This window comes from Triticum urartu, chromosome 1 (genome assembly GCF_003073215.2).
Source record: "Triticum urartu cultivar G1812 chromosome 1, Tu2.1, whole genome shotgun sequence".
Classification (NCBI taxonomy): domain Eukaryota; kingdom Viridiplantae; phylum Streptophyta; class Magnoliopsida; order Poales; family Poaceae; genus Triticum; species Triticum urartu.
This window is the reverse complement of record NC_053022.1, coordinates 210,678,724-210,704,042: the sequence shown is the minus strand read 5'-3', so window position 1 is coordinate 210,704,042 and position 25,319 is coordinate 210,678,724.

Below are 25,319 nucleotides of genomic sequence, written 5' to 3'. Positions count from 1 at the left end.
AATGTTTGAGCATGATGGGCTAGGGATAACTTATTTTAGCATTGATATTTTAAAAGACATGGTTGCTTGTTGATATGCTTGAGTATCTCAATTATTATGTCAAAACTAGACTATTGCTTTGAACCACATAAAACTCCAAATTTCCATGCTATAAGGAAAAGAATATGATATGACTTGATGAACAGCACTCCACATCAAAAGTTCTGTTTTTATCACTTACCTACTCGAGGACAAGTAGGAGTTAAGCTTGGAGATGCTGATACGTCTCCAACGTATCTATAATTTTTTATTGTTCCATGTTGTTTTATTATCAATGTTGGATGTTTTATAATCGTTTTATAGTCATTTTATATCATTTTTTGGTACTAACCTATTGACATAGTGCCAAGTGCCAGTTGCTGTTTTTTCCATGTTTTTTACATCATAGAAAATCAATATCAAACGGAGTCCAAATGCCACGAAACTCCACAATGATTTTTTATGGGCCAGAAGGAAGGCAATGGGCCCTGGTTGCACCTGGGGGTGCCCCGAGGGGGGCACAACCCACCAGGGCGTGCCAGGAGGGCCAAGCGCGCCCTGGTGGGTTGTGCCCACCTCGGGTGCCCCCCAGACCGCCTCTTTGCTCTAGAAATACCACAATATTCCAGAAACCCTAAAGGCATCGACGAAATATTCATCCAGCCGCCGCAGAGTCCAGAACCACTAGATCCAATATAGACACCATCTCGGATGGGGTTCACCATCTCCATTGGTGCCTCTCCGATGATGCGTGAGTAGTTCTTTGTAGACCTTTGGGTCTGTAGTTAGCAGCTAGATGGCTTTATCTCTCTCACTGAATTCTCAATGCAATGGTCTCTTAGAGATCCATATGATGTAACTCTTTTGCAGTGTGTTTGTTGGGATCTGATGAACTTCAAGTTTATGATCGGTCATATCTTTTTATATCCATGAAAGTTATTTGAGTTTCTTTGATCTCTTATATGCATGATCTCTTATAGCCTCGTATTTCTTCTCTGATATTTGGGTTTTGTTTGGCCAACTTGATCTATTTATCTTGCAATGGGAAGAGGTTCCTTGTAGTGGGTTCGATCTTACGGTGCTTGATCCCAGTGACAGAAAGGGAACCAACACGTATGTATCGTTGCAACTAAGGATAAAAAGAGGAGATTTATATCTACCTCCATATGGATAAACGGATCTTGTCTACATCATGTCATCATTCTTATTGCATTACTCCGTTTTTCCGTGAACTTAATACACTAGATGCATGTTGGATAGCGGCCAATGTGTGGAGTAATAGTAGTAGATGCAGGCAGGAGTCGGTCTACTAATCTTGGACGTGATGCATATGTAATGATCATTTCCTGGATATCGTCATAATTATTTGAAGTTCTATCAAGTGCCCAACAGTAATTTGTTTACCCACTATTTGCTAATTTTCTCGAGAGAAGCCACTAGTGAAACCTACGGCCCCCGGGTCTTCTTTCTCATATATTTGCCTTGCGATCTACTTTGCCTTTGCATTTTTATTCAGATCTATTAAACCAAAAAATAAAAAAAATACCTTGCTGTGTTTTATATTTATTTATTTTATTTGGCGTTTCATCTATCAATCTACTACAATTTACCTCATGTCTGTTTGCCTATCTTGAGGCGTCGTACCCCGGAAGGGATTGACAACCCCTTTAACATGTCGGGTTGCGAGGTGTTGTTATTTGTGTGCAGGTGCTGCTTACGTTGTGTTGATTGGTTCTCCTACTGGTTCTATACATTTTATAACTGAGTGAAATACCTACCGTCGTTGTGCTACATCATCCCTCCCTCTCCAGGGAAATTCTGACGTAGTTCCAGCTACCATCACTTGTCGGTCGGAATGGTGAGACCATTTAACTTTCAGGAATTTGATTGACTTGTTGCGAGTTTTGCGCTCGATTTTTGCAAGAATGGCAATGGGATGCTCATGATAAGACAAATCTTCTTGAAGGTCAATCTCTTCGAAGTTAATAGTGCGCTCGGATGTCTTGAAGCACTTGCAAAGCTGTGACACGTGAAACACATCGTGCACATTTGAGAAGTTTGACGGAAGCTCAAGTTGACACTACTAGGGAAAAGCCTAGCAGTGGTGCGGGTTTTAGGTATATCAGTAGCGCGGATAGGCGAGGTCACCTCTTTTGCCAATGATCTTGAAAGGACCCACGTATCTAGGAGCAAGCTTCCCTTTGATACCGAAGCGTTGAGTGCCTTTCATTGGAGAGACGCGGAGGTAGACATGGTCTCCGATCTCGAAAGCCAAGTCACGGGGCTTGCTATCATAGTAACTCTTCTGGCGCAATTGCGTTGCTTTGAGATTTTCACGGATGACTTTACACATTTCTTCATCTTCTGTGATCAATTCATTGCCAAGAAGTTGTCGTTCACCAGTCTCGGACGAATTGAGAGGAGTACGACACTTTCTGCCATATAGAATTTCAAATGGAGCCTTGCCCGAACTTGCTTGGAAGTTGTTGTTGGAGGAGAACTCGGCATATGGAAGGCAATCTTCCCACTTCATACCAAAAGAGATGACACAAGCTCTGAGCATGTCTTCGAGCATTTGATTGACTCTCTTGACTTAGCCACTTGTTTGAGGATGGAAAGCCATGCTAAAGCGAATGTTGGTGCCCATGGCCTTCTGGAAGGAGTCCCGGAACTTTGAAGTGAAAATTCTTCCGCAGTATGAAGAGATCAATTGCGAAATTCCATGCAACGAGACAATTCTGGAGGTGTATAGCTCTGCCAACTGAGCTGTCGTGATAGATTCTTTGATTGCAAGGAAATGAGCCACTTTGATTCTGGAGGTGTATAGCATCATTCCCACACTTGGACTTGGGAAAGCCAGTGACAAAGTCCATTTTGATATGATCAAACTTCCATTCTGGAATAGCAAGAGGTTGGAGGAGACCAGTTGGTCGTTGATGTTCTACTTTCACCCTTTGACAGACATCGCATTCATTCACGAATTGAGCAATCTCTCGCTTCATTCGAGTTCACCAATACGATTGCTTGAGGTCATGGTACATCTTCGAACTGCCTGGATGAATGGAAAGAAGATAATTGTGCGCTTCGTTCATTATGACCTTCCTTAGATCACCTTTAGGAACCACAATCCGGTCCTCAAAGAACTAAGTGTCTCTGTCATCAATGCGATAGCACTTGTATGTGGGTAAGCCCTTGGCAACACCCTGTTTCACCTTCTTCACCATGGTATCAAGGAGTTGTGCCTCATGAATTTGCTCTTCCAAAGTTGGAGTGACTGGAAGGTTGGCAAGAAAACCTCGAGGAACAACTTGGAGGTTGAGCTTGTGGAAGGCTTCACAAAGATCCGGTTGGAATGGCTTGAGAATTAAGCTGTTGCAATAAGCCTTTCTGCTCAAAGCATCTGCAATCACATTAGCCTTTCCTGGAGTATATTCAACGCTTGGATTGTACTCTTGAATCATTTCGACCCAATGAGTTTGCCGGAGGTTGAGGTTGGGTTGGGAGAAGATATATTTGAGGCTCTTGTGATCGGTGAAAATGTCCACTTGCCTTCCCAACAAGAGATGTCTCCATGTTATTAATGCATGGACAACTGCCGCCAACTCAAGATCGTGAGTCCTTTCGTTGGGTCCAACTAACGAGAAGTATAGGCCACAACTTTCTTCTCTTGCATTAACACAGCACCGAGACCTTGCAACGAGGCATCACAGAAAACTTTGTATATCTTGGACTCATCAGGAGGAGTTAGGACAGGAGCTGTGACGAGTTTCTCTTTGAGAGTGTTGAAAGCAACATCACACTCAGGAGTTCGGGAATACTTGACATGCTTCTGGAGGAGGTTGGAAAGAGGCTTAGCAATCTTTGAGAAATTCTCAATAAATCTTCAGCAATAGCTTGCAAGCCCAAGGAAATTATGGAGCTGCTTGACGTTCTGAGGAGGCTCCCAGTTCACAATTGCAGAAACCTTCTCCAGATTAAAAGCAATGCCCTTGGAGAAAATGATGTGACCAAGGTAAAGAACTTCATCAAGCAAAAACTCACATTTGGAGAAACTCGTCATAGAATTGATACTCTCTGAGCTTGTCGAGCACCAATCGCAAATGTTTGGCATGATCCTTATTGTTCTTGGAGAACAACAAGATATCATCGAGATACACCAGGATGAATTCATTAGTGTAGGGGGTGAAGATGAAGTTCATCATGCGAGAGAATGTTGGAGGGGCATTGACAAGGCCGAAAGACATGACAGTGTATTCATAAGAACCAAAGCTTGTTCTGAATGTTGTTTTGGGGATATCTTGTTCACGAATGCGAATCTGATGATAACCCATACGGAGGTCAAGCTTGGAGAATACTTTGGCACCTTTCAGTTGCTCGAATAGCTAATTGATATTGGGAAGTGGATACTTGTTCTTGATTGTCTTCTTTTTCAATGGATGGTAATCGACGCAAAGTCGGTCCGTGACATCCTTCTTATGGACAAAAAGGACACCACAACCCCACGGAGATGAACTTGGTTTGATCAGACCCAGACGCTCTTGTTCATCGAGCTGTTTCTTCAATTCCTTCAGTTCTTTTGGCACAAGCTTGTATGGGCACTTGCAAACGGGTTCTGTACCAGGCTCAAGATCGAGAACAAACTCGACTAGCCGGTGAGGAGGCATACCCAGAAGCTCTTCTGGAAAAACATCTTAATACTTACAAACAATTGGGATCTGAGAAATTGCGTCTAACTCGCCCTTCTCACTGAGAGAGAACAACTGAATGGTTACATCACGAGCGGCATGGATGATCACATCCTCAGAAGAGTGCATCAATTTAATCTCCCTGGCAGCACAATCAAGGAAGTCCTTGTGCTCAGAAAGCCAATCCATGCCGAGAATGAGATCAATATCAGAGTCGCCGAGAACAATTGGGGAAGCCAGGAATTTATAATTTCCCATCTTGATGGTGACATCCCGAACCATCGAGCTCGCGTGCATGAATAAACCCGGAGAAACACCTGATAACGGTCTAGGAAAATTGAAAAAAACCAACTCATGCTTTGATGCAAAAGGTCTTGAGATGAAACAATGCGATGCACTAGTATCAAATAAAATGTTTGCGGGGATATCATAAAGTGGGAGATTACCCATGATCACTTCTGAAGAATCATCTGCTTGAGATGAATTCATCAAGTTCACCCTTGCAGACTTGGGATTATGCTTGACAACTGCATTGCTTGTTGACCTCACAGCAGGAGGAGGTAGAAGGCGCCTTTGGTTGAAGCACTTGTTTGCATAGTGACCTTTCTGACCACACTTGTTGCAAGTAACCTCTGAGAGAGGCTGATGATAAGGAGGAGGAGGACCACCTGTCCTTGGAGCTTGAATCTGAGACTTGTTCTGATAGCCTGGGTTGGGTGGTTGGGGAGATCCATGGCCACCTTTGTTCTTTTGCTAGTAGGGCTGACGAAACGGAGGAGGAGGAGGAAGCTAGAACTTCTGTTGCTTAGCTGCCACTTGTGAGGAAGAAGAAGACTGGACTGCATCCCTGATTCTCTTCTTTGAAGCCTCACACTTGAGATGAGTAGCTTCTTGCTTGAGGGCCATGTCATAGAACTGATCAAACTGAGTAGGCTCAACAAGAACGAGAGCTAACTAAGTAGGAGGAGGAAGCCAGAACGGATCAAACTGAGTAGGCTCAACAAGAACTGAGTAGGCTCAACAAGAACGAGCAGCTTCTTGCTTGAGGGAAATCAATATAAGTGATATGATATGGCCATCATCATCTTGTGCCTTTGATCTCCATCTTCAAAGCATCGTCATGATCACCATCGTCGCCGGCTTGACACCTTGATCTCCATCGAAGCATCATTTTCGTCTCGCCAACTATTTCTTCTACGACTATCGCTACCGCTTAGTGATAAAGTAAAGCAATTACATGGCGATTGCATTTCATACAATAAAGCGACAACCATATGGCTCCTACCAGTTGCCGATAACTCTGTTACAAAACATGATCATCTCATACAATAAAATTTAGCATCATGTCTTGACCATATCACATCACAACATGCCCCGCAAAAACAAGTTAGACGTCTTCTACTTTGTTGTTGCAAGTTCTACATGGCTACTACGGGCTGAGCAAGAACCGTTCTTACCTATGCATCAAAAACCACAACACGGTATAGTGATTGCTTTTTGATCTTCAGAAAAAAAAACCTGTTCATTGAATCAGATTCAACTAAAGTTGGAGAAACTGACACCCACCAGCCACCTGTGTGCGAAGCACGTCGGTAGAACCAGTCTCACGTAAGCGTACGCGTAATGTCGGTCTGAGCCGCTTCATTCAACAATACAGCTGAATCAAGAATCAACTAGTGACGACAAGCAATATGTACATACCCACGCCCACAACTCCTTTGTGTTCTACTCATGCATATAACATCTACGCATAGACCTGGCTCGGATGCCACTGTTGGGGAACGCAGTAATTTTAAAAAAATTCCTACGCACACGCAAGATCTATCTAGGTGATGCATAGCAACGAGAGGGGAAGAGTGTTGTCCACGTACCCTTGTAGACCATAAGCGGAAGCGTTATGACAACGCGGTTGATGTAGTCGTACGTCTTCACGATTCGACCGATTCTAGCACCAAAGGTATGGCACCTCCGCGATCTGCACACGTTTAGCTTGGTGACGTCCCACGAACTCTAGATCCAGCTGAGTGTCGAGGGAGAGTTCCGTCAGCACGATGGCGTGATGACGGTGATGATGAAGCTACAGTCGCAGGGCTTCGCCTAAGCACTGCAACAATATGACCGAGGTGGATTATGGTGGAGGGAGGCACTGCACACGGCTAAACAATGTCAACTTGTGTGTTCTAGGGTACCCCCTGCCCCCGTACATAAAGGAGCAAGGGGGGCGCTGGCTGGCCCTTGGGGCGCCCAAGGAGGGGAGGAATCCTCCTCCTAGTAGGAGTAGGATTCATCCTTTCCTAGTCCTACTATGAGGGGGGAAGGAAGGAGTTGGAGAGGGGAAGGAAAAGGCCCCCCCTCCTAGTCCAATTCGGCCTCAAGGGGGAGGGGGCACGCGGCCTACCCTGGCCCCCCCTCTCTCTCTCCACTAAGGCCCATCAAGGCCCATTAGTTCCCCAGGGGGTTCCGGTAACCCTCTGGCACTCTGGTTTTATCTGAAACCACCCGAAACACTTCCGGTGTCCGAATATAGCCGTCCAATATATCAATCTTTATGCCTCGACCATTTCGAGACTCCTTGACATGTCTGTGATCACATCCCGACTCCTAACTACCTTCGGTACATAAAAACACATAAACCCATAATACCGATCGTCATCGAACGTTAAGCGTGCGGACCCTACGGGTTCGAGAACTATGTAGACATGACCGAGACTCATCTCCAGTCAATAACCAATAGCGTAACCTAGATGCTCATATTGGTTCCTACACATTCTACGAAGATCTTTATCGGTCAAACTGCATAACAACATATGTTGTTCCCTTTGTCATCGGTATGTTACTTGCCCGAGATTCGATCGTCGATATCTCAATACCTAGTTCAATCTCATTACCGGCAAGTCTCTTTAATCATTCCGTAATGCTACATCCCGTAACTAACTCATTAGTTACATTGCTTGCAAGGCTTATAGTGATGTGCATTACCGAGAGGGCCCAGAGATACCTCTCTGATACGCGAAGTGACAAATCCTAATCTGGATCAATGCCAACTCAACAAGCACCATTGGAGACACCTCTAGAGCATCTTTATAGTCGACCAGTTACGTTGTGATGTTTGATAGCACACTAAGTGTTCCTTCGGTATTCGGGAGTTGCATAATCTCATAGTCATAGGAACATGTATAAGTTATGGAGAAAGCAATAGCAGTGAACTAAACGATCATCGTGCTAAGCTAACGGATGGGTCAAGCCAATCATATCATTCTCTAATGATGTGATCCCGTTTAATCAAATGACAACTCATGTCTATGGTTAGGAAACATAACCATCTTTGATTAGCGAGCTAGTCAAGTAGAGGCATACTAGTGACACTTTGTTTGTCTATGTATTCACACATGTACTAAGTTTCCAGTTAATACAATTCTAGCATGAATAATAAACATTTATCATGATATAAGGAAATATAAATAACAACTTCTTTATAGTCACCAGTTACGTTGTGACGTTTGATAGCACACTAAGTGTTCCTCCTGTATTCGGGAGTTGCATAATCTCATAGTCATAGGAACATGTATAAGTTATGGAGAAAGCAATAGCAGTAAACTAAACGATCATCGTGCTAAGCTAATAGATGTCAAGCCAGATCATATCATTCTCTAATGATGTGATCCCGTTAATCAAATGACAACTTTGTCCATGGCAAGGAAACTTAACCATCTTTGATCAACGAGCTAGTCAAGTAGAGGCATACTAGTGACACTCTCTTTGTCTATGTATTCACACATGTACTAAGTTTCCGGTTAATACAATTCTAGCATGAATAGTAAACATTTATCATGATATAAGGAAATATAAATAACAACTTTATTATTGCCTCTAGTGCATATTTCCTTCATCAGTCTCCCACTTGCACTAGAGTCAATAATCTAGATTACATTGTAATGATTCTAACACCCATGGAGTCTTGGTGCTGATCATGTTTTGCTCATGAGAGAGGCTTAGTCAATGGGTCTGCAACATTCAGATCCGTATGTATCTTGCAAATCTCTATGTCTCCCTCCTTGACTTGATCACGGATGGAATTGAAGTGTCTCTTGATGTGCTTGGTTCTCTTGTGAAATCTGGATTCCTTTGCCAAGGCAATTGCACCAGTATTGTCACAAAAGATTTTCATTGGACCCGATGCACTAGGTATGACACCTAGATCGGATATGAACTCCTTCATCCAGACTCCTTCATTTTCTACTTCCGAAGCAGCTATGTACTCCGCTTCACACGTAGATCCCACCATGATGCTCTACTTGGAACTGCACCAACTGACAGCTCCACCATTCAATAAAAATATGTATCCGGTTTGTGACTTAGAGTCATCCGTATCGGTGTCAAAGCTTGCATCGACGTAACCGTTTACGACGAGCTCTTTGTCACCTCCATAAACAAGAAACATATCCTTAGTCTTTTTCAGGTATTTCAGGATGCTCTTGACCGCTGTCCAGTGATCCACTCCTGGATTACTTTGGTACCTCCCTGCTAAACTGATAGCAAGGCACACATCATGTCTGGTACACAGCATTGCATACATGATAGAACCTATGGCTGAAGCATAGGGAATGACTTTCATTTTCTCTCTATCTTCTGCAGTGGTCGGGCATTGAGTCCGACTCAATTTCACACCTTGTAACACAGGCAAGAACCCTTTCTTTGCTTGATCCATTTTGAACTTTTTCAAAACTTTATCAAGGTATGTGCTTTGTGAAAGTCCAATTAAGTGTCTTGATCTATCTCTATAGATCTTGATGCCCAATATATAAGAAGCTTCACCAAGGTCTTCCATTGAAGAATTCTTATTCAATTATCCTTTTATGTTAATCAAAAATTCAGTATCATTTCCGGTCAACAATATGTCATATACATATAATATCAGAAATGCTACTGAGCTCCCACTCACTTCCTTGTTAATACAGGCTTCTCCAAAAGTCTGTATAAAACCATATGCTTTGATCACACTATCAAAGTGTATATTCCAACTCAGAGAGGCTTGCACCAGTCCATAAATGGATCACTGGAGCTTGCACACTTTGTTAGCACCCTTTGGATCGACAAAACCTTCTGGTTGCATCATATACAACTCTTCTTTAAGATATCCATTAAGGAATGCAGTTTTGACATCCATTTGCCAAATTTCATAATCATAAAATGCGGCAATTGCTAACATGATTCGCACAGACTTAAGCATCGCTATGGGTGAGAAGGTCTCATCATAGTCAACTCCTTGAACTTGTCGAAAAGCTTTTGCAACAAGTAGAGCTTTGTAGACAGTAACATTACCGTCAGCGTCAGTCTTATTCTTGAAGATCCATTTATTCTCTATGGCTTGCCGATCATTGGGCAAGTCAACCAAAGTCACACTTTGTTCTCATACATGGATCCTATCTCAGATTTCATGGCCTCAAGCCATTTTGCGGAATCTGGGCTCATCGTCGCTTCCTCATAGTTCGTAGGTTCGTCATGGTCAAGTAACATGACCTCCAGAACAGGATTACTGTACCACTTTGGTGCAGATCTTACTCTGGTTGACCTACGAGGTTCGGTAGTAACTTGATCAGAAGTTTCATGATCATCATCATTAGCTTCCTCACTTACTGGTGTAGGAATCACTGGAACTGATTTCTGTGATGAACTACTTTCCAATAAGGGAGTAGGTACAATTACCTCGGCAAGTTCTACTTTCCTCCTACTCACTTCTTCGAGAGAAACTCCTTCTCTAGAAAGGATCCATTCTTACCAACGAATATCTTGCCTTCGGATCTGTGATAGAAGGTGTACCCAACAGTCTCTTTTGGGTATCCTATGAAGAAACATTTCTCCGATTTGGGTTCGAGCTTATCTGGTTGAAGCTTTTTCACATAAGCATCATCCCCAAACTTTAAGAAACGACAACTTGGGTTTCTTGCCAAACCATGGTTCATAAGGTGTCGTCTCAATGGATTTTGATGGTGCCCTATTTAATGTGAATGCAGTTGTCTCTAAAGCATAACCCCAAAACGATAACGGTAAATCGGTGAGAGACATCATAGATCACACCATATATAATAAAATGCGGTTACGATGTTCGGACACACCATTACACTGTGGTGTTCTAGGTGGCGTGAGTTGCGAAACTATTCCGCATTTTTTCAAATGAAGACCAAACTCATAACTCAAATATTCTCCTCCACAATCAGATCGTAGAAACTTAATTTTCTTGTTACGATGATTTTCCACTTCACTCTGAAATTCTTTGAACTTTTCAAATGTTTCTGACTTATGTTTCATCAAGTAGATATAACCATATCTCCTCAAATCATCTGTGAAGGTAAGAAAATAACGATACCCGCCGTGAGCATCAACACTCATCGGACCACATACATCAGTATGTATTATTTGATTTCCGACAAGTCTGTTGCTCGCTCCATTGTTCCGGAGAACGGAGTCTTAGTCATCTTGCCCATGAGGCATGGTTCGCAAGCATCAAGTGATTCATAATCAAGTGATTCCGAAAGTCCATCAGCATGGAGTTTCTTCATGCGCTTTACACCAATATGACCTAAACGGCAGTGCCACAAATAAGTTGCACTATCATCATTAAACTTATATCTTTTGGCTTCAATACTATGAACATGTGTATCACTACTATCAAGGTTTAGTAAAAATAGACCACTCATCAAGGGTGCATGACCATAAAAGATATTAATCATATAAATAGAACAACCATTATTCTCTGATTTAAATGAATAACCGTCTCGCATCAAACAAGATCTAGATATAATGTTCATGCTCGACGCTGGCACCAAATAACAATTATTTAGGTCTAAAACTAATCCCGAAGGTAGAGGTAGACGTAGCGTGTCGATGGTGATCACATCGACTTTGGAACCATTTCCCATGTGCATCGCCACCTCGTCCTTAGCCAATCTTCGCTTAATCCATAGCCCCTATTTCGAGTTGCAAATATTAGCAACAGAACCAGTATCAAATACCCAGGCGCTACTGCGAGCATTAGTAAGGTACACATCAATAACATGTATATAAATATACCTTTCACTTTTCCATCCTTCTCCGCCAAATACTTGGGGCAGTTCCGCTTCCAGTGACCAGTCCCTTTGCAGTAGAAGCACTCAGTCTTAGGCTTAGGTCTAGACTTGGGCTTCTTCACTTGAGCAGCAACTTGCTTTCCGTTCTTCTTGAAGTTCCCCTTCTTTCATTTACCCTTTTTCTTGAAACTCGTGGTCTTGTTGACCATCAACACTTGATGCTCCTTCTTGATTTCTACCTCCGCAGCCTTTAGCATTGTGAAGAGCTCGGGAATCGTCTTATCCATCCCTTGCATATTATAGTTCATCATGAAGCTTTTGTAGCTTGGTGGCAGTGATTGAAGAACTCTGTCAATGACACTATCATCAGGAAGATTAACTCCCAGCTGAGTCAAGTGGTTGTGGTACCTAGACATTCTAAGTATATGTTCACTGACAGAACTATTCTCCTCCATTTTGCAGCTGTAGAACTTATTGGATACTACATATTTCTCAATCCGGGCATTTACTTGAAATATTAACTTCAACTCCTAGAACATCTCATATGCTCCATGACATTTAAAATGTGGTTGAAGTCCCAGTTCTAAGCCGTAAAGCATGGCACACTGAACTATCGAGTAGTCATCAGGTTTGCTCTGCCAGGTGTTCATAACATCTGGCGTTACTCCTGCGGCGGGTTTGTCACCTAGCGGTGCTTCTAGGACGTAATTCTTCTGTGCGGCAATGAGGATAATCCTCAAGTTACGGACCCAATCTGTGTAGTTGCTACCATCATCTTTCAACTTAGCTTTCTCTAGGAACGCATTAAAATTCAATGGAACAACAGCATGGGCCATCTATCTAAAACAACATAGACATGCAAAATACTATCAGGTACTAAGTTCATGATAAATTAAAGTTCAATTAATCAAATTACTTAAGAACTCCCACTTAGATAGACATCCCTCTAATCATCTAAGTGGTCACGTGATCCATATCAAATAAACCATGTCCGATCATCATGTGAGATGGAGTAGTTTTCAATGGTGAACATCACTATGTTGATCATATCTACTATATGATTCATGCTCGACCTTTCGGTCTCAGTGTTCCAAAGCCATATCTGCATATGCTAGGCTCGTCAAGTTTAACCCGAGTATTCCGCGTGTGCAAAACTGGCTTGCACCCATTGTATGTGAACGTAGAGCTTATCACACCCGATCATCACGTGGTGTCTCGGCACGACGAACAATAGCAATGGTGCATACTTAGGGAGAACACTTATACCTTGAAATTTAGTGAGATGTCGTCCTATAATGCTACCATCGAACTAAGCAAAATAAGATGCATAAAGGATAAACATCACATGCAATCAATATAAGTGATATGATATGGCCATCATCATCTTGTGCCTTTCATCTCCATCTTCAAAGCACTGTCATGATCACCATCGTCACCGGCTTGACACCTTGATCTCCATCGAAGCATCGTTGTCGTCTCAACAACTATTGCTTCTACGACTATCGCTACCGCTTAGTGATAAAGTAAAGCAACTACATGGCGATTGCATTTCATACAATAAAGCGACAACCATATCGCTCCTGTCAGTTGCCGCTAACTCTGTTACAAAACATGATCATCTCATACAATAAAATTTAGCATCAGGTCTTGACCATATCACATCAGAACATGCCCTACAAAAACAAGTTAGACGTCCTCTACTTTGTTGTTGCAAGTTTTACGTGGCTGCTATGGGCTGAGCAAGAACCATTCTTACCTACGCATCAAAAACCACAACGCGGTATAGTGATTGCTTTTTGATCTTCAGAAAAAACCCTGTTCATTGAATCAGATTCAACTAAAGTTGGAGAAACTGACACCCACCAGCCACCTGTGTGCGAAGCACGTCGGTAGAACCAGTCTCGCGTAAGCATACGCGTAATGTCGATCTGAGCCACTTCATCCAACAATACCGCTGAATCAAGAATCAACTAGTGATCGCAAGCAATATGTATATACCCACGCCCACAACTCTTTTGTGTTCTACTCGTGCATATAACATCTACGCATAGACCTGGCTTACATGCCACTGTTGGGGAACGCAGTAATTTCAAAAAAAAATCCTACGCACACGCAAGATCTATCTAGGTGATGCATAGCAACGAGAGGGGAAGAGTGTTGCCCATGTACCCTCGTAGACCGTAAGAGGAAGCGTTATGACAACGCGGTTGATGTAGTCGTACGTCTTCATGATCCGACCGATCCTAAGAACCGAAGGTACAGCACCTCCGCGATCTGCACACGTTCAGCTCGGTGATAGCCCACGAGCTCTAGATCCAGCTAAGTGTCGAGGGAGAGTTTCGTTAGCACGACGGTGTGATGACGGTGCTGATGAAGCTACCGGCACAGGGCTTCGCCTAAGCACTGCAACGATATGACCGAGGTGGATTATGGCGGAGGGAGGCACCGCACACGGCTAAACAATGTCAACTTGTGTGTTCTAGGGTGCCCCTTGCCCCCGTATATAAAGGAGCAAGGGGGAGGCCGGCCGGCCCTTGGGGCACCCAAGGAGGGGAGGAATCCTGCTCCTAGTAGGAGTAGGATTCATCCTTTCCTAGTCCTACTAGGAGGGGGAAGGAAGGAGTGGCAGAGGGAAAGGAAAAGGGGGGGCGCCACCCCCCTCCCCTCCTAGTCTAATTCTGACTCAAGGGGAGGGGCGCGCGGCCTACCCTAGCCACCCCTCTCTCTCTCCACTAAGGCCCATCTAGGCCCATTAGTTCCCCGGGGGGTTCTGGTAACCCTCCGACACTCCGGTTTTATCCGAAATCAACCGAAACACTTCCGGTGTCCGAATATAGCCGTCCAATATATCAATCTTTATGTATCGACTATTTCAAGACTCCTTGTCATGTCCGTGATCACATCTGGGACTCCGAATTACCTTCGTTACATCAAAACACATAAAATCATAATACCGATCGTCATCGAACGTTAAGTGTGCGGACCCTATGGGTTCGAAAACTATGTAGACATGACCGAGACTCATCTTCGGTCAATAACCAATAGCGGAACCTGGATGCTCATATTGGTTCCTACAAATTCTATGAAGATCTTTATCAGCCAAACCGCATAATAACATACGTTGTTCCTTTTGTCATCGGTATGTTACTTGCCCGAGATTCGATCGTCGGTATCTCAATACCTAGTTCAATCTCGTTATCAGCAAGTCTCTTTACTCGTTCTGTAATGCTACATCCCATAACTAACTCATTAGTTACATTGCTTTCAAGGCTTATAGTGATGTGCATTACCGAGAGGGCCCGGAGATACCTCTCCGATACACGGAGTGACAAATCCTAATCTCGATCTATGCCAACTCAACAAACACCATCGGAGACACCTGTAGAGCATCTTTATAGTCACCTAGTTACGTTGTGACGTTTGATAGCACACTAAGTGTTCCTCCGGTATTCGGGAGTTGCATAATCTCATAGTCATAGGAACATGTATAAGCTATGGAGAAAGCAATAGTAGTAAACTAAACGATCATCATGCTAAGCTAACAGATGGGTCAAGTCAATCATATCGTTCTCCAATGATGCGATCCCATTTAATCAAATGAGAACTCATGTCTATGGTTAGGAAACATAACCATCTTTGATTAACGAGCTAGTCAGGTAGAGGCATACTAGTGACACTTTGTTTGTCTATGTATTCACACATGTACTAAGTTTCCGGTTAATACAATTCTAGCATGAATAATAAACATTTATCATGATATAAGGAAATATAAATAACAACTTTATTATTGCCTCTAGGGCATATTTCCTTCAGCTTGCTCTAGACAACACTTGTTGGAATGTGATGAGCTTTAAAGTCCCAGCAGAAGTCATCCCACGTAATCACTCGACCCCCTCTGGAATCTTTGTATTGCTAATACCAATCAGCTGCTTGGTCCTTGAGCTAAAAAGAAGCGAACTTGACATAGTCCTCAGGCCTGACATTGCTACATTCAAAATGCTTGTTGATGTCCACGAGCCAATCATCGACGTCTGTGGCCTCGGCACAATTGTTGAAAGACTTTGGCTGATTTGCAAGAAACTGGTTGAGGGTAGCAAACTGAGGTTGATTGTTGAAATGCCCTTGACCTTGATTTCCTTGGTTTCCTAGGCCTTGGCTGCGCTCCTGTAAGAGTTGCAAAAGCATCTGGTGTTGGCGTTGGTGGCTGCCATCACAGCTTGCCATGCCTCCAGAGGCGGAGGAGGTGGCGGAGGTGGAGGGTTCGCCTGATCCCCATCATTGCGGTCCGAATTCGGACGCGTTGGAGGAGCCATCCTGAAGAGGGTCACATCCGTTAGAACCATGATAGACAGATAGAGAGGCTGAATGAACAGATAGAAATGTGCAACATATAGTCTTCACAATAAACATCCGAACAAAGAATGAACGAATGAATTCCAAAGTTTACATTACATGACCATTAAGGTGAGAATCCACTTAGACAAAGGTTGATGAATGAAACAACAAGGTACGACTGTAACAAATAAGTGTTAAGGATTACCCAATCCCGTACCAGTTATCTGCCGGAAGAATAACAAAGAGCTACTTGAATTCCCACCTATTAACTCCCAAAACTTTCTGGTTATGCAATCTGGTGTTGGGGATACAGGGAGGCACAATATATATCACACAACTAACAAGCCCTACGCTCCACTGTATCCATCCGTCAACACATAACCAAGAAAACTCCGGAAATCGTGTACCTCAACCTTTGAAAAGCATCCGTTATACGAGCTATGGCAATACTCCCGAACTCCCTCCCCAGTGCTGGGTGGCGTCAAGGTTATCTCACCACTAACTGCATAAAAGAGATTTTTGATGTTGGCAAACTCAGGTATTCCAGAACTGCAACGATAAATTTGTGACGACAACACCTCGGAGCTCAACTCCCTGGGACACTGCCACAACCCCTAAATGTCAGGAGGCACCAAGAACAATGTTCTCGTCACAAGAATATTGGAACAATCCCAAGATACCCGCATGATCCTAAAAAATAGTGAAAATGAGGAGAGGAAAGTCAAAACATCTACGTCGGGAGACCTCATTAGAGCGGCGAAGGGGCTGAGGAGTAAAAATAATCCTACTCTTCGATATATATAATCCTAAGACTCAAAACAGTTTTGTTCTAGACTCAACAACATCAGCGGTTCGATCAAGTAGGGGGCTCCTAAGTCGGGGATGGCTCTGATTACCAACTTGTAACGCCCAAGATGCGGCTATATCTCGCACATGTCGAGGCACGACTTAGAGGCATAACCGCATTTTGGTACTGTCGTAAGAAGGGTCATCTTCACACAATCCCATGTACAAGAACAATGATAAATAAATAGTTGGCTTACAATCGCCATGTCACACAATGATCAAATAATCCATACATTAACAGAGTACACACAAGGTTCGACTATGAATGAATTCAAAAGAAAGAAGACAACCCCAAATGCTAAATCTAGATCGTCCCAACTGGGCTCCACTACTGATCATCCGGAAAGGAAACGTAGTAACGGCCAAGGTTTTCGTCGAACTCCCACTTGAGCTTGCTGGCATCACCTACACTGGTATCATCGGCACTTGCAACTATTTTGGTAGTATCTGTGAGTCATGAGGACTCAGCAATCTCAAAACCCACGAGATCAAGACTATTTAAGCTTATAGGTAGGATGTGGTTATGGGGTGGAGTTGCGGCAAGCACTAAGCAAATATGGTGGCTAACATACGAGTGATACGTCCATTTTGCATCATGCTTTTATATTGATATTTATTGCATTATGGGCTGTTATTACACATTATGTCACAATACTTATGCCTATTCTCTCTTATTTACAAGGTTTACATGAAGAGGGAGAATACTGGCAGCTAGGATTCTGGGCTGGAAAAGGAGCAAATATTAGAGACCTATTCTGCACAACTCCAAAAGTCCTGAAACTTCATGGAAGCTATTTCCAGAATATATAAAAAATACCAAGCGCAAGAAGTTCCAGAGGGAGTCCACACCCTGGCCACGAGGGTGGGGGCGCGCCCTACCCCCTGGGCGTGCCCCCTGCCTCATGGGCCCCCTGGTGGCCCTCCGATGCCCATCTTGTGCTATATGGAGTCTTTCGTCGAGGAAAAAATCATAAGAAAGCTTTCGGGACGAGACTCCACCGCCACGAGGCGGAACCTTGGTGGAACCAATCTAGGGCTCTGGCGGAGCTGTTCTGCAGGGGGAAACTTCCCTCCGGGAGGGGGAAATCATCACCATAGTCATCACCAACGATCCTCTCATCGGGATCCATTATGCATATTAATACCCCTCTGATTATGAACATGAATATGCTTTGTGAGTAGTTACATTTGTTCCTGAGGACATGGGAGAAGTCCTGCTATTAGTAGTGATGTGAATTTGGTATTCGTTCGATATTTTGATGAGATGTACGTTGTCATCCCTCTAGTGGTGTCATGTGAACGTCGATTACATGACAATTCACCATTGTTTGGGCCTAGAGGGAGGCATTGGGAAGTAATAAGTAGATGATGGGTTGCTAGAGTGACAGAAGCTTAAACCCTAGTTTATGCATTGCTTCGTAAGGGGCTGATTTGGATCCATATGTTTCATGCTATGGTTAGGTTTACCTTAATACTTCTATTGTAGTTGCGGATGCTTTCAATGGGGGTTAATCATAAGTGGGATGCTTGTCCAGGTAAGGATAGCACCCAAGCACCGGTCCACCCACATACCAAATTATCAAAGTACCGAACGCGAATCATATGATCGTGATGAAAACTAGCTTGACAATAATTCCCATGTCTCCTCGGGAGCGCTTTCCTTCATATCAGAGTTTGTCCAGGCTAGTCCTCTGCTACAAAAAGGATTGGGCCATCTTGCTGCACCTTATTTACTTTTATTACTTGCTACTCGTTACCAATTACCTTATCACAAAACTATCTATTACCGATAATTTCAGTCCTTGCAGAGAATACCTTGCTGAAAACCGCTTATCATTTCCTTCTGCTCCTCGTTGGGTTCAACACTCTTACTTATCGAAAGGACTACGATAGATCCCCTATACTTGTGGGTCATCAACGAGTACAAGAGTAAGATGAGAAACTACGCAACGGTCGTAAACTAGAAGTGATCAAGAAGTGATCCTGGACTACTTACGTTTATACATAACCCAACCGTGTTCACTTCCCGAACCTCGTCGAAAAGAGACCATCTCGGTTACACACGCGGTTGTTGTATTTTAATGAAGTCAAGTGTCAAGTTCTCTACAACCGGATATTAACAAATTCCCATCTGCCACATAACCGTGGGCACGGCTCTCGAAAGTTTATACCCTGCAGGGGTGTCCCAACTAAGCCCATCACAAGCTCTCACGATCAACGATGGATATTCCTTCTCCCGGAACAAACCAATCAGACTCGGAATCCCGGTTACAAGACATTTCGACAATGGTAAAACAAGACCAGCAAGACCGCCCGATGTGCCGACAAATCCCGATAGGAGTCGCACATATCTCATTCTCAGGGCACATCGGATGGGCTAGACGTCGGGTTGGCTGGGACCTTGGTTGCCCAGGGGGCGCCGGACATCGCCCAGGTTGGACCAGCACTCAGAGGAACACTGGCCCGGGTTGTTGATTAAGAATTCCTCGGGTTAATTACTCCCTAGGAAAATTTTAGTTGTTATTAGGCAAATGGTAAAACCAAGGTTGGGCCTTGCCAGAGGAGTTTTATTCAAAGCGAACTGTCAAGGGGGTCCCATAACCCCAACCGCTTAAGGAACGCAAAATCAAGGAACATAACACCGGTATGACGGAAACTAGGGCAGCAAGAGTGGAACAAAACACCAAGCAAAAAGGCCAAGCCTTCCACCCTTTACCAAGTATATAGATGCATTAATTAAATAAGAGATATTGTGATATCCCAACATATCCATGTTCCAAACATGGAACAACCTGCATTGCACCTGCAACTAGCAACGCTATAAGTGGGGCTGAGCAAAAGCGGTAACATAGCCAAACAACGGTTTGCTAGGAAGGTGAGGTTAGAGGCTTGACATCGCAATATGGGAGGCTTGATAAACAAGTGGTAGGTAGCGCGACATAGCGATAGAGCAAACAACGGTTTGCTAGGAAGGTGAGGTTAGAGGCTTGACATGGCAATATGGGAGGCTTGATAAACAAGTGGTAGGTAGCGCGACATAGCGATAGAGCAAACAACTAGCAAGCAAAGATATAAGTGATATCAGGGGTAATGATCATCTTGCCTGCAAAAGACTTGCCATCAAGGCTGTCGAAAGCTTGCTCCTCGTAAACGTACTCAACAGGATCCTCGTTCATGAACTCGTCTCCCGGCTCTACCCAAAGCAAGAACACAAGCAACGGAACAACAATCAATCATGGTGCAATGCACAGGCAACATGATGCAAGACATGGCATGAGATGCAAGATATGATGTGCAATGCATATGGGTACTCCAGAAGGGAAAAGATGATCATGGCATCAACTTGGCAAACCAATCATGCCACTGGAAAGATTAGGAGATTTCGGTCGAAATTGATATAAAGATCACCGGAAACAAGAACAAGGTAAAACTGCATTTAACAGCATCATAGCACTTAAGATGCAACATGAAACTATGCTACAGCACTCCAACATAGCAAAAAACACATGGCAGTGAAGTACAGGTGAAGCTCTACAAATAATGAACACTGAGCTCTTGCTAGAACTCACTAGAACAAGTCTAAAATAGCATGGCAAAAATGCAAATGACAACAGTTTCACAGACTTAGTGAAAATACTAAACATGGCAGAAACAGCATCAGGTAGCAATGTGTAGAGCTAGTAAGCTACATGCTACACGAACATATCATGGCAAACTTGAGCATGGCATGCTAGTACCAAAGGCAATGAACAAAACTCCCTTACCGAACTTGAGCCAAAGGTGCATAGAAAGATGGTAGCATCAATGCAAACATGGCAAGTGATATGAACATATTCAGACTTGGTAGAAAATCATGGCATGGCAGGAACAGATTCATGATAGCAACTTTGCAAGCTCATGCCACTCACCACAAAGCATTTCATGGCATCACAAGGTAACCAACAGTAAGAAGACACATTTATGAAGCTAAACATGTCAATAACATAGTCATAGGGTGCACGGGTCACTAGCAAAACACATGGCAAAAATGCACTTCCTGTTAACAAACTGGCAGCAATAATATTTAGCAAAATGAGAGCAAGGTAATGACAAGCTACACTACCTCATAATTACAACCAAAGGCATGAATGGATAGAGAATAACCATATCTCCAAAACACCCTTACTGAACTTCATCAAAATATGCATGGATCTACTTGTGGCAACAAGTCCACATAGCAACATAATGTAACAGGAAAAGACTTAGCAAAAAACTAAGTAGCTGAAAACAACAACATCAAGTGGCCTACTTTGCATGCTTGTGCTAGTCACCACAGGACACAAAAAAATACAAGGATTTCACCACTACAAAGATGGCATGAAGGTGCTCCTAAACCATGTAGACATGATGCTCAAAGGATGCACACACAAAATGCTATGAAAAAGACAAATCAGCAAGTTATGATGGATTCCAGTAGACAACATCATTTAGCATTTTTGCAATGATGCTTAGGGCATCAATATGGACAGTAACATGCATGCAAACGACACTAGCATGTAGAGCATCATGAGATGAACATTTCAATATATCATATGCGCAAATCGGAGCTACGCACACGAAGATACGGCATGATGAAAGGGCGCACATAATGTCACGGAAAAAAGGACTTAGCGGGTTCGTCTGGGTGCACGCGAACCGAGGTCAGCCGATCTCGCCGGAGTTGCGGTGGTGGTGGCCGGAGTGAGTCGAGGAGGCGCCGGGGAGGTCGGGTTCGCCAGATCCGGGCAGCGCCGGCCCGGATCTTGCTGGAATCATCGGCGAGGAGCGGCGGCGCGCTCGAGAGGCAACAGCGAGGACGAGGTGGCGGCGGCCGATGACGGGGGTCGGGCACGGTGGCGCGGGCGGCGCTCGGCGGAGCGGGCAATGGCGGGCGGCGGCGGTGCTCGCGGGCGCGGGGAGGCGATGCGCGCGGGCTGTGACGGAGGCGATGCAGGCCGGGGGCCACGTGGCACGTCCCGATTGGCCAAGGGGTGGCGGCGGATGCGTCTGGCGGCGACCGAACGTGTCCGGCACGGAGGGAGAGGGTGGAGCTAGGGTTTGATCAGCAAATTTCGGGGGAGAGGGCCTATTTATAGGTAGAGGGATCTAGGAGAGTCCAAATGAGGTGCGGTTTTCACCCACACGATCGTGATCCAACGACGGACAACATGGAGGGGGTTTAGATAGGCTTGTGGGCTGTTGTGGAGGGGTGCTGGGCTGCAAAGAGAGAGGGGTTTCGGTGGTTACACGGTTAACCGTTGGGGCATCAAACGACCTCCAAATGGAATGAAATTTGACAGGCGGCCTTCCGGTGATGTACCAAGGCCACTCGAAAAATCTCGTCCCATTCCAAGAACATTTTCTCCCGCTCACGAAACAAGATCTGAGGGGTGCAACGGGTGCATGTGTGAGTGTCGAATTCCGAAACGGATAACGGGGAAAATGACCGGGTGCATGAGACGAACACGAATGCAAATGAGATGCACATGATGACATTGAAGGAAATATGCCCTAGAGGCAATAATAAAGTTGTTATTTATATTTCCTTATATCATGATAAATGTTTATTATTCATGCTAGAATTGTATTAACTGGAAACTTAGTACATGTGTGAATACATAGACAAAACAGAGTGTCCCTAGTATGCCTCTACTTGACTAGCTCGTTAATCAAAGATGGTTAAGCTTCCTAACCATAGACATGTGTTGTCATTTGATGAACGGGGTCACATCATTAGAGAATGATGTGATGGACAAGACCCATCCGTTATCTTAGCATAAATGATCGTTAAGTTTTATTACTATTGCTTTCATCATGACTTATACATGTTCCTCTGACTATGAGATTATGCAACTCCCGAATACCGGAGGAACACCTTGTGTGCTATCAAACGTCACAATGTAACTGAGTGATTATAAAGATGCTCTACAGGTGTCTCCAACGGTGTTTGTTGAGTTGGCATAGATTGAGATTAGGATTTGTCACTTCGATTGTTGGAGAGGTATCTCTGGGCCCTCTCGGTAATGCACATCACTATAAGCCTTGCAAGCAATGTGACTAATGAGTTAGTTGCGGGATGTTGCATTACGAAACGAGTAAGGAGACTTGCCAGTGACGAGATTGAACTAGGTATGATGATACCGACGATCGAATCTCGGGCAAGTAACATACCGATGACAAAGGGAACAGTGTATGTTGTTATGCGGTTTGACCGATAAAGATCTTCGTAGAATATGTAGGAACAAATATGAGCATCCAGGTTCCGCTATTGGTTATTGATCGGAGATAAGTCTCGGTCATGTCTACATAGTTCTCGAACCCGTAGAGTCTGCACGCTTAACATTCTATGATGATTTGTATTATGAGTTATGTGATTTGATGACCGAAGTTTGTTCGTAGTCCCCGATGAGATCGGGGACATGACGAGGAGTCTCAAAATAGTCGAGACGTAAATATCGATATATTGGAAGGCTATATTAGGACATCGGAAAGGTTCCGAGTGATTCGGGTATTTTTTGGAGTACCAGAGAGTTACGGGAATTTGTATTGGGCCTTAATGGGCCATACGGGAAAGGAGAGAAAGGCCTCAAGGGTGGCCGCACCCCTTCCCTATGGACTGTTCTGAATTGGACTAGGGAAAGGGGGCACCCCCTTCCTTCCTTCTCCTTCTCCCTTCCCTTTTTCCTATTCCATGTGGGAGGTGGAATCCTACTAGGACTAGGGAGTCCTAGTAGGACTCCACACTTTGGGCGCGCCCTATGAGGGCCGGCCTCCTCCTCCCTCCATCCTTTATATAGGTGGCCAGGGGGCACCCCATAGACACACAAGTTGATCATTGATCCCTTAGCCATGTGCGGTGCCCCCCTCCACCATAATCCACTTCGGTCATATCGTCGTAGTGCTTAGGCGAAGCCCTGTGTCGATAGCTTCATCATTATCGTCATCACGCCGTCGTGCTGACGAAGCTCTCCCTCGACACTCTGCTGGATCGTGAGTTCGTGCGATGTCACCGAGCCAAATGTGTGCAGATCGCGGAGGTGTCGTACCTTCGATAGGATCGGTCGATCATGAAGATGTACGACTACATCAACCGTGTTGTCATAACGCTTCCGCTTACGGTCTACGAGGGTACGTAGACAACTCTCTCCCCTCTCGTTGCTATGCATCACCATGATCTTGCATGTGTGTAGGAATTTATTAAATTACTATGTTCCCCAACAGTGGCATCCGAGCCAGGTTTATGCGTAGATGTTATATGCACGAGTAGAACACAAAGAAGTTGTGGGCGTGGGTATATACATATTGCTTGCCGTCAGTAGTTGATTCTTGATTCAGCGGTATTGTTGGATGAAGCGGCTCAGACCGACATTACGCATACGCTTATGCGAGACTGGTTCTACCAACGTGCTTCGCACACAGGTGGTTAGTGTGTGTCTATTTCTCCAACTTCAGTTGAATCGGATTCAATGAACAGGGTTCTTTCTGAAGATCAAAAAGCAATCACTATACCGCGTTGTGGTTTTTGATGCGTAGGTAAGAACGGTTCTTGATAAGCCCGTAGCAGCCCCGTAAAACTTGCAACAACAAAGTAGAGAACGTCTAACTTGTTTTTGCAGGGCATGTTATGACTTGATATGGTAAAGGCATGATGCTAAATTTTATTGTATGAGATGATCATGTTTTTTAACGGAGTTATCGGCAACTGGCAGGAGCCATATGGTTGTCGCTTTATTGTATGAAATGCACTCGCCATGTAATTGCTTTACTTTATCACTGAGCGGTAGCGATAGTCATAGAAGCAATAGTCGGCGAGACAACAACGATGCTATGATGGAGACCAAGGTGTCGCGCCGGTGATGATGGTGATCATGACGGTGCTTTGGAGATGGAGATCAAAGGCACAAGATGATGATGCCCATATTTGTGACGCCCCAAGACCGGAGCTTCAGATGTCTTCCATGTTTTTCCGAGTTTCGTCGTGTGTTTTGTTTGGCTCATTGCATTCATATTTGCATCATGTGCATTGCATCATCATGTTTTCAAAACTTGCATCCATCCGGGTTTCTCCAGTTCTTTCTGTTGTCCGTTCTGAGCCCAGACACACTTGCACGCGCCCGCGGCACGTCCAAAATATTATTTTATAAGTGGTCGGGAAAATGTTCTCGGAATGGGTTGAAAGTTGGCATGTGGTGTTGTTATGTTGTCGGTAGGCTGCTTGCCAAGTTTCATCGCATTCGGAGTCCGTTTGATGCCCCAACGGATAACTATAGCGGCAGTATAGCCGGCCTTTTTGTCGGACGTTTTCGGTCTCCGGAAATAGTCGCCGGGCCTCTCTCTCTCCTCTTCTCTC